The sequence below is a fragment of the Callorhinus ursinus genome, unplaced genomic scaffold (assembly GCF_003265705.2).
Source record: "Callorhinus ursinus isolate GAN/ISIS: 27379988/994484 unplaced genomic scaffold, GSC_fseal_2.0 scaffold4, whole genome shotgun sequence".
Classification (NCBI taxonomy): domain Eukaryota; kingdom Metazoa; phylum Chordata; class Mammalia; order Carnivora; family Otariidae; genus Callorhinus; species Callorhinus ursinus.
In genome coordinates, this window is record NW_027397066.1 from 31994314 (window position 1) to 32005764 (window position 11451).

Below are 11451 nucleotides of genomic sequence, written 5' to 3' on the forward strand. Positions count from 1 at the left end.
TTGCCTTTCATTTGAAGTTCATTCACCAATATTCATTTCCATTTTCCTGGCCAAGCACACTATATTTAGAAATTCATGGGCAGATCCGAGACTTTTTTTTAATCCTTTAATTTCCCACCTTTAAGATCCCATTCTTTATAGTATTACTTTAAGTCAATTCTTATACTGAACTTGGTTTTGTTATATAAATACCATAGGCAAAGAAAATACTACTTATAAGTAGTACCTATTATGGTAAAAGAGAAACATAAGTGTTTCTTTATAGTAACTCATTCTGAAAAGAAGCTTTCATTGAGCTTCTACTGTGTGCTCACAATAAAGGAACATGATCTCAACCCAGTAAAGACAGTCACTCTAGGTAATTTCTACACCCAACGTGGGGCTCAAACTCACAACCCTGAGATCAAGAGTTGCACGCTCTACCAACTGAGCCAGCTGGGTGCCCCTAGACAAATACCCAGAAGGTGGTTTAGAATAATTCTTAAAATGCTTAAAAATACGAATAAATTTTCTAAACCTTAAAAAATTTGAAGAGCAAGGTAAACTAGTGGTTTGTTTTTTTTTTAATGTTCTGCCCTTCAATGTATTATTGTATTTTTCAACATTCCCTGGACTTTTTGACCCCAAACTTTATATATGGGGTGAAAATATATATGAAAAAGGGGTACTAAAGAGAATCCAGTTTAAACTTGACTCGTTATGACCATAAGTACATGATCGCAAAATTACAAACCTTGGAGACATTCAAATAGAAAATTAAAGGGATTTTAACACAGCAGACCCCCAGACTACGTCTTTCAATCTGAGGCAAGATGTTCTTTTTTTTTTTATTGTTATGTTAATCACCATATATTACATCATTAGTTTTTGATGCAGTGTTCCATGATTCATTGTTTGTTCATAACACCCAGTGCACCATGCAAAACGTGAGGCAAGATATTCTATAAATACACAGATCACACTCACCAATGGTAAATACCATCATTGTTTCTAAAGGGCAGAAAATACTGATGTGTGGGTTGACTGACTGGTATATTGATCCATGAGAGGCTGTCGAGGAGCCTCGGAAACCAAGAGAGGCACGGTCAGTGGGTGCTTCTCCGGAGCTCACTAAGTTCATTCGTTCATTCCGGGTGGGGGTTCATATCCAGCTCCTATTTCAGAGCCCCTTCTGCATCCCTACAAGCCTCATCACAAGATGTCTTGCCCCATGGCTCTCTCCAAGGCAAATGAGGCTTGTACTTTTGTAAGGGTAAAAATCCTTCCTTGACATTTGCTTTTATTCCCTCTGATGGAGTAGACTGTCTTTATCCCATCCAGGTAAAGTGGGACCATTTTAATATTGCCCTGTGTCTTGTTAGCATTTTATTCATCTGCGTCCTATATTTCATTTGTGTAGCTCCTGAAACAACCAAATAGAAAACATAAGAACAATGATATACAATCTGGAAAAGAACTCTCTGAGGAATCAATTAAAGATGCTCTTTTTTTCCTCTTCTTGATTGCCTGAAATGTTCCTGATATTAAGTCTAGAGAACAACTAACTGATGAAAATGTTGCATTTACCTCTTCGTAAATTTTGGACGTATTATGTCTAGAGCAGAGGAAAGGACTTAGATTTACAATTTCTTCACATCAGATTTTTTAGCGTCGGATGGATTTACAGATATTAACTGGAAATGTAACAGGAACGAGTAGTTTCAAGAGCTGGATTCCCAGAAATAGACTTTAAGCCCAACTGCACCCATTTAGTTTATAGCAACATTTTTAATCATAAAATGAAATAGGAATCTGTAGAAGAATAAGAGATAATTATCCTTTAAAAATGTAGTTGACATGGGGCGCCTGGGTGGCTCAGTTGGTTAAGCGACTGCCTTCAGCTCAAGTCATGATCCTGGAGTCCGGGGATCGAGTCCCGCATCGGGCTCCCTGCTCAGCGGGGAGTCTGCTTCTCCCTCTGACCCTCTTCCCGCTCGTGCTCTCTATCTCTCATTCTCTCCCTCTCAAATACATAAATTTAAAAAAATCTTTAAAAAATAAAAATAAATAAAAATAAAAATGTAGTTGACATTATTTACGTTGCATTTACATATGTTTTAATGATAGAATATCAAAGGTTGCCAAGTAGACACAGGCTGAGAGATGATTACTGGGGCCGAGCCCAGTGGTCTGTTAATTAAATTATTTAAGAGAGAATAATCACTTAAAATATATCCGCCCTCCAGGATTGCTCTCTTTCAATGCTGGTTTTCATGTTCACTTTTAAATAATTGCTTCTTCGCTTTCCTTTAAAACCTAGCAAAGCCCACGATCCCAATCTGGGCAAATGTCAATCACTTACTGAATGAATGATTTAGCAGGCTTACTTTGGAAGTTTTGTATTCCTTCAATAATCCTTTACATAAATTGGTTTCATTTCACTCTATGCAATTACCCTGAACAAGTGTACCAGCTTTTTTTCTTACATCAAGTGCAAAATAAGTTCTAGTCTAAATAATGAATGTAGTCCTGTGCCTGTGCCTTATTAAATAAAAAAAACATCAAAAGCATATTTCCAATTCAAAGCAAAATGCGTCCCAGAAAAAATTGCCTTGGGGTATTGACACATACAGCTCTAAAGGGTAAAATTGAGTCCCAAATCTTAAAGCAGAGGCCTAAGCTTAAATATTCTATCCCACTGAGAACAGAATCCTGTCTTCTCTCCGGGTCTCACACTGGGCTGCACTGCAAGCTCATGATTAAATGAGTAGTGTGACCAGCTGAGCTGAGGCAGTGGCAGGAGCCTCAGCAACACCAGCTAAGGAACCATGGACCTTAGCAGCAGAGCTCTGAGGGGATGGAGAAGCATCGGCTTTGGGTGGGCTAGAGGAAAGTGCTAAATAGAGGGTAGAAGTCTGAACCCAGAAAGGAGAGCGTTTCTGTGCTTTGTAGACGGTCAGCTGACCCAGGAGCTCACCTATCGGGGAAAGTCACCTTCTACCCAGGCTGGCCACGCTGCACTTAAGTTACAAACAAAAACAGGTGGATTTCAATCAAAGCCATCCCAGAGGTCTTGGAATTACGTCTTAGGAAAGAAAGTAATTTAGCAAAAATGTAAAATAAACATATTTCTCTTCTTTCCTAAAAAATATATAATATATGTAATATATTTAGAGAGAGAGAGAGAGAGATGATAGATGATCGATAGGTAGATAAAGTGTATGCTAAACAGATGGGGTGGATCATAATACATGATTTCAATCCATGTTTAATTTTACAAGAGCAATTATTCTTCAGCATTAAGCTAATTTTTGTAATGTGAAAACTGCCCTTTGATCTTCCTCTTAAGCATGGCCTACATTCTGATAACTCAGATCCAGACTTCAACTTGGTTTCTTAAATGACTGTGTTTGTGAAGGCACATCAGAAGAGGACGTATTGACAATCTGTTGTAGAACTGCAATTTTGCCTTGTTTTTATAATTGATTAGAATTCAAAAAGCCATAGGAGTGGATCCAGACCAGCCACCCTTCATTCACATAAAAGAAAAAAAAACCATGTGGTTCACCATGTGTTTTGTTCTTCTAGATATCTCATAACTTATTCAGGTTTGTGCTCATTTTCTGTATGTTCACCCTTAATAGAGACTGCGCTACAATATCTGCTATTAAACAAATCTGAGGAAAGACATCACTCTGTTCGGTTTTTTTGTTTTTGTTTTTGTTTTTGTTTTTTTTGCTTAGATCTGAAAATAATGAGTTATCCTACCCTTTGAGCATCTTACCTTTAGCAATGACTCAGTTATTACAACCCAACAGCAAGAAATGCAGAGATGGTGTTTCTGATATTTCTGGCATCTGGGGTCATCATCGACTGGGGCTAGAAGAGAATTATGGTTAGAACTTTGTGTGGGGATTTAAGCCACATTTACCTTTGTCTGGATCAGAGACTATTTCCCTCTGCATGAGTTGTCAGCCAAAAAGCAATGGGATTATGTCTGCCTGTGGTCACTGCTGACTCACTTGACAGGCCTGTCTCTTCTATGAGTCTCAGGGGAATTCGATACTGCAAAAGAATAATATGTACATTTTTTATATGCCTCCCCTGAGTGCAGAATTTGGGGTGATTCAGAGATGATCTATCTCCCTGCCCTGGGTTTCACCGCTGGGCTTCTGGAGCTGTCCTTTGGAGGAAAAACCCAGCAGAGAAGCCAAGACCAGATGGATGGAACCTTGGCAAAAAGCAAAGCTAAGCCTCTCTCTGCCTTTGAGCCCCTGCCATGTTATCCTCTTTCCCTCTCAGGATTTTTTTTTTTTTTTTTTGACAGCTCGTAAGTGCCTCTCTTCCTGGATCAGCCTCTACATTCCTGCTTCTCTTTTCCATAGCTTTTCTTCCCTTCCCCTTTCTTTCCGATGATACTACCCTTTCCCCGTTGATCTCAGAAAACAATTCATCCAAAAGATTTCGATAATAATAATTAATATGTATTTACTATGTGCCGGACACTGTGCTGAGTATTTTATGAGCGTTGTCCCATTTCATCTCCATAATTACACTGCTGGGTAGATAGTATTACAATCTCCACGGCCCGAATGAGAACGCTGGGACCCAGAGAAATTCTAGAATTCATCCAACGTTACGCAACTAGTGAAACAGAGCCAGGATTCAAACCCAGGGCAGTTGGACCTGACTAGCCAGCGTATTTTAAAGTACTACACACAGCCTCCAAACAAAAAGGAAACGTCATGTGTTATTTTTAGAGACATCCGAACACTTACATGCTTAGCTCTCTTTACGCGGTGAGGTGGATTTGTAGCTGAAAGAAAGATTTGGTTGTCAGCTTTGGTTGTTTCCATGCAACTGAGAACAAAGTGGGACTAAAAAGACACAGAATGAAACCATGCAAGGTCACCCCTGGATGATTCTCACCCTAGGCTGGCCACATTACCTCTTCACAGACATTTACAGCAAGCAGCTTCCTGGCCATCAACCCAGCCTCCTGTCTCACAGGTGCCTTTGATATGCCTAAAATGGCTCCATTTCCTCCTCCTCCCCTGCCCCCTTCCCTGGTGCCAGGGAAACCCATTTGTAAATCACCACCCTTCCTGAAAATCCTTAACCCTCTACTACCTGCCTGGAGCATAGGGATTTTTTTTTTTTTTTTTTTTTTTTATGTTCTCCCTGTCTTGAAGATTACCGACTTATCTAGGCAGCCATTTAGCTGAATCTTCACCAGTACCAGGTGCTGCGAGATACTAATAAAAATCTTAAAGATGTACTAAATAATGCCTTCTTGCCTCTGACCTTGATGCTGTTCCCTATGAAACCCAAATAATGATGACGGTGATGGTGGTGGCATTCTTATTTACTGAGTACTTACTTTGTTCCGGGCACTCTACCTCTGTGATCTCATTTAATCCCCAGTGTCAATCTTATGAGATAGCTACTATTATTATACCCATTTTACAGGTGAAAAAATGAAGCTCAGAGAGATTCAATAATCTCTATGCTTATCCACCGAATAATTGGAAGAGCTAGGATTTATGTCCAGGCAGTATATAAAATACTGGACAGAGCCCACGGACAAGCAGATACCCGATCATAAAAAGGACATTTTCCCGGGCGCCTGGGTGGCTCAGTTGGTTAAGCGACTGCCTTCGGCTCGGGTCATGATCTTGGAGTCCCGGGATCGAGTCCCGCATCGGGCTCCCTGCTCAGCAGGGAGTCTGCTTCTCCCTCTGACCCTCTTCCCTCTCGTGCTCTCTATCTCTCATTCTCTCTCTCTCTCAAATAAATAAATAAAATCTTTAAAAAAAAAAAAAAAAGGACATTTTCCCTTGGGTTGAGTCCTCCTCCAGTTAATACCTGGGCTCTCCTCTTCCTATCCTGTGGCTTCAGGCAGAGATAAATTGTTCCACAAATCTCCCTGTCAGAAGCCTAACCACATTTTTCCTGCTGATGCCTCTGATCCCAAGAGAAGGTGGGCAACCTATACATCCCATTCTCCCTCATGTTATAAACCTCATGTTGAATGATCTGTTTCTCATTGAAAACGATGATTGCCTTTTTTGACACTTCTGCAGGAAAGCTCTAGCCTGCTATCTTTGAAAAAAACAAAAACAAAAACAAAAGTCCCACAACTAGGAAATGTGATAAAGGACAAGAAACCAAATGATGGACTGCCGGGCAGAAAGACTGGCCATTTCTGTCAGAAAGAATTATTTGGTCCTGGAGGGCATCGCCGTCACAGATGTGCACGATACTTTTGTTTCCGGCAGACTCAGCTCCCTCCCTCACTTCTTCCTGGTCTTTATTCAAAAGCCACCTTCTCCGTGAGGTCTCTCCAGGTCAAACTGCAACCTTCCCAATATTTGATATTCCCTTTCCCTGCAGTTTTTTTTCTCCTTAGAATGTATCATAGCTAACATCCTTTGTATCTTACTTGTCTATTATCTATCTCTTGCACTAGAATGTAAATTCCACAAGACAGATTTTTTTTTTTTTGTCTGTTACCATATTCCCAGGACCCAATGCTGTTGCTTGGCACCTACTAGGTGCTCAGTAATTATTTGTTGAATGAACAAATACATCAAAGTCTTAAGTGTATAATCTGTGGATACTGAATGAGAGGATGGAAACAGCCATATTTTAGGGCAGTTAATGAGAAAATGTCTGGTTGAGTTATGTTATGAAATGTTAACTATAAAAGTAATTGTGTCCATTTTAATGGTAGTTGATGTTGTAGGACAAATGGATATGATTTGGAGGCTTAAAAAATATAAACATTTTTTCCATTAAAGTGAATGGAATTGCATTTTTTACTTAGAAGAATTCACTCTATGAGAGATTTTTCAAGACTCTTCATCAAGCGGGGGTTGATTATGGTGAAGAATTAAAACCACCTAAATAAGTAACTATAGGTATACTGATGCTGTGGAATAGTATGCAACAGCTAAAAAGAATAAAAAGAAAGTGTCTTAGTCATTTTGGGTTGCTGTAACAAATACACCACAGACTGGGTGGCCTAAAGAACAAACATTTGTTTCTGCAGTTCTGGAGGCTGGTAAGTCCAAGATCAAGGTGCTAGCAGATCCAGTGTCTGGTGAGAGCTGGTGTCCTGGTGTGCGGATGACTGTCTTCTCAGTATATCCTCACATGACAGAGAGCAGAGAAAGACAGGAAGCAAGCTCTCTTGTGTCTCTTCTTATAAGGGCATTAATCCCATTCATGAGGGTTCTCCTCTTATGACTCAATTATCTCCCAAAGGCCCTATCTCCAAATATCATCACACCGGGGATTAGGCTGAATTCTGGGGGACGCAAATATTCAGTCCATAGCAGGATGGAGTAGATCTCTGGACTAACAGATCTCCAAGATGTATTAGTGAGTGAAAAAAAAAAAGAAATTCACAGTATGGTGGTACTTGTAGAATATTTATCTAAAATGACACATGCACACACACTCGAAGATATACTACACACACACACACACACACACGTAGAAGATCTAGAAAGATACACATATAACCACCAACAATGCTGTGATCAGGGGTGGAAAGTGTTGTGATAAGGTAGAGGATTTGGCATAGTAATCAAAGGGAACTCCAGTGTTATTTGTAATAATTAAATATTTTTATAATGAAATTATATTAATGGATGACTTGTGAAACAAAATTTTTAAAAATCAAAACAAGAAGCGAGGTGCCTGGGTGGCTCAGTCAGTTAAGCATCTGACTCTTGATTTTGGCTCAGGTCATGATCTCAGGGTTGTGAGATCGAGCCCTGCATCGGGCTCTAAGCTGAGTGTGGAGCCTGCTTGAGATTCTCTCTCTCTCCCTCTCCTCTGCCCCTCCCCACTTCAAAAAAAAATCAAAACTAGAAGCAAAAGAAAATTCCTTCTGATCAGGGAGCCAAGAGGATAGGGCCCTACCAGTGACTTAAAGCATAAAACACACAAATTATTTTTCAGCAGAAGAGTCAGAAGTATGAGTGAGGGCCTCTTCATGATTTGGATTTCTTCATCATCAATATTCCTATAAGGGTCTAAGACAAGTTGGATGACTATACAAATCTCTTTTTGCTTTCCTCAGAGAAGCTCAAGCCAAGTATTCCAAATGCATAGTTTGTAAAGACTGTGATTATGTAAACAGAAAAATTTGTCATTTCCATCTCATTGGAGATGGACTCCAACTTTCTTAGCCAGATAGTCTCTGTAATCTTCCTACTAAACCCAAACAGCTCTGAGATACATAATGGCAACAGAAGCAATTTCAGAAACTTCTGGAGGGAAACACTGCACAAATAAATGAGTCTGTGGTTCAGAGTTATTAGCTTGATGCCCAAATGCATATCATATTTGCGAGAAGCAGTTTACAATCTGCTCTTCTTGACAAATGTAGCACAAGGGGATTTAAATCCCTGCATTTGCAATTTCTGTCTCTCCTCCAAATTTATGGCAAAACTGTAGACACGAATAATGTGTCAGGGTTGAATGAATTGAGGTCTCTGCTCTCCTCCTACAGCTCCATTTCACTCAAAGGAGAGTAATAAATGGAAAGCAAAGGAAAGTCTCAGTAGATAATGAAGCTGAGTCCTAATAACCTTCCTGAACTACAAAATGGATTTGTAATTTATTTGGCATTGCCCAAACTATTTGGTGCCGGTAGTGAGGTGTGAAAACATTTTGGCCACTTTGGGCCACAACTGTACATTTTAAGCATTTCCTCAACAACTCATGAGGGGTCAGAACTACCTTTCCCTGGCAAGGATAAAAATTATCCCTCAATGGTAATGAAAGACTTGTTTCCATGCTGCCCTAGACATTCGTTGCCTCCATGGGGTTGTGATTGATTATTAAGGAGTCTTTATTGTCCTGCAGCCCCTGGGACCAGAGTATGACCATTTATATGAGATATGGGTGTTACAAGCCAATGCCTTGTATCCCACATCTCTCTTTCTTTTAAAACCACTCGGTCTTTGGCAAGGAATGTGAAGACTCACATTTACTCAAGTGAAGTCATGTGCAAAATAGCATGTTTGCTTGCTGAACAGTACCTAGTCTGTCACTTGGCTGGTCATCTCCTTCGGGATTTGCTGCAAAGGCAGCAGTTGGTCAGTCATTGCTAGGTCATTGACACCTAATGAGAATAATATACATAAATGGGCTGAAATTAGTTAGCTTAGAAAATGAAAGGCTTGTTGATTTTTAAAGGCAGGAATAAAGTCCTCCTTGTTTTGCATCCAAATGTTGCCCTTTTGCCTCTTTGAGGTAGTCATTTGTTTTATCTTTTTCTTAACCAGAGCTAAAACTGAAACAAATCATGAGATAAAGAGAACATCTATTGGTTTTCATGAACCTATACCCCTTCATTCATTCAATCATCCATCCATTCATCTATCTGTCCAGTAGGTCCACAACATTTATTATGTGGACCAAGTAAAATAAAATCACGTTCAATTTGAAATTCACTCTGCCTTTCTCCCATCCAAAATTAGGTAAATCAGTTTGAGCCAAGAAATCCAGTAGGTATATCCATGGTTTCTGCAAACACCCACCTGTATGCTAATGCCACCCAAACTTCTACCTGGAACCCTGACATCACTCCTAAATTCTAACCAGAGTTGCCTACCTGCCAGACATCTGTACATCAGTATTTGAATATCCCCCACCAAACATAATCTGAACACATCCAAATTGAATTCATCATCTTTCCTTCTCCTCCTACATTCTCCGTTGGATGCACGGTGTTACTTCTGCCAGAAGCCTAGCTGTCACCCTAGGCTGCTGCTTCTCTTCATCGTCAACATCTGGTCAGTTGCCAAGTGCTATTGCTTACTTCTTTGTGTATCTTCCTCCATCTCATTGCCTCAGTCTTGTTTCACTTTCTTCTTATCTGTCCTATGAACTAGTGTGATAGATATTGAAGGGTAGCAGAATATGACACCACAGTATATGACTGTAGGAGCTCAGGATGTGCCACCCTAAAATATGCTGCTTTGATATATTGATTATTTTGAGCTGTAGGCACTTGAAAAACAGCAAATGCAGGGAAAGGCTTTCTCTGCACTCCCCTTATCTGCCTAAAGACAGAACCCCAAAAAGGAATTCACTTGTCATAAATCCCTTCCCCTGGAGTTTCATCAATCAGAGAAGACTGATTCTTATTACAGGAGAGGAGACTAGAAGTGACAGGCAGACTTCGTCACAACCTATCATACCTCCCATCTGTTCTTCTCAGGGCCCACTCATCTTTCCTAAAAATCATTTACTTTCCCCAAAGAGGCCTATATCTCCTTCCCCTTTCCCTATTAAGATGGTATATAAGCCTGAATTCTAAGCCACCTGTTTGAGTTACTCATTTTCCCCTGGGTATCTCTAATGTTACATGAGGTTACAATAAACTTCCTTTTGTTTTTCTCTCGTTATTCTGACTTCTATTACAAAAGTCTCAGCTAAGAACTCAGAAAGGTCGGAGGGAGATTATTTCTCCTCCCCCATAACACCAACCTGATGTCAGCACAGGTCCCAGTCCCTCTCCATGAAGGTGATATCAGCATGGACTCTCTGAGAGTGCAAATCTGGTTATTCCCCTGATTAAAACCTTCACTGGCTGGCCTCAGCATTCTGGAAAATACCCAAACAAAAACCTTTACAGTCTGATCCTACATTTTCCAGCACTTTCATCAATTCCTCACCAACTCAAGGGTCAAACTCACAGAGATTCTTGCAGGCTGCTCCTGGCACCATGCCCCCCTCACCTCTATGTAGTGGCACTTGAACACATGCAACTGCCACCATGCATTGACTGGAGCCTATGAAGGACCCTTATGGATTAAAGTATTGAACAATATTGATAACATCATAGAACAATGCATTCCAAAATCAATATCGCATCATTAGACAAATGAAAGTGTGCTTTAATGGAATTGATTTTTGTCTGAACTTTTTTCATTTGGCTGTAGTATAACCCCAAAAGTGAGATGAAATTCCATAAATCCGCCAGTTCTCAGTCTTCTCTTACCACAATGATTCAAAAACTGGTATTTAGGGATAACTGAGAAGGGGAAAAAAAAAAGATTTTCCTGAGAAGGGTGTTCAACCATTAATAAGCCCCCCCCCACACACACACCTTTTTTAAGCTATAGGGACTTCCCAAACCTTTTAGTTAGTTATTGTGTACTGGAACTCGCTAAAATGGGGATTTACGGTGCAACTTTTCTCCAGGTTGAACAGGGAAGCCTCGTTCCAGAGCACCAGTTAACAGCACCTCACAGTGGTGCTCCTCTGATTGCAATCTGCCTTCCCTCTATTCCAATATCCTTTGCTGTAGTAAATCATTCTTTCAGTTGTGCAGTAGCATTTAAGGCCTGCATGCTTAATCTTTAATTAGTTAAGCAGTTACAAGCTCAAATTATATAGTGTGAAAAATATCACAATAGATCACAGTATTGTCGATTTCCCCTGCAGAACTCT

The 11451-nt window shown here is 40.1% G+C and overlaps 1 long non-coding RNA gene across 1 annotated transcript; it reads right to left on the reverse strand.

Annotated features, from left to right (window-relative positions):
* Positions 1 to 3194: 3194 nt before the first annotated feature.
* LOC141372588 (uncharacterized) lies at positions 3195 to 5029 on the reverse strand. Its single transcript, XR_012377880.1, has 3 exons — positions 4928 to 5029; positions 4758 to 4795; positions 3195 to 3858 (listed from the first exon to the last, which is right to left on the reverse strand). It is a non-coding gene; the product is annotated as an uncharacterized lncRNA (long non-coding RNA).
* Positions 5030 to 11451: the final 6422 nt, after the last annotated feature.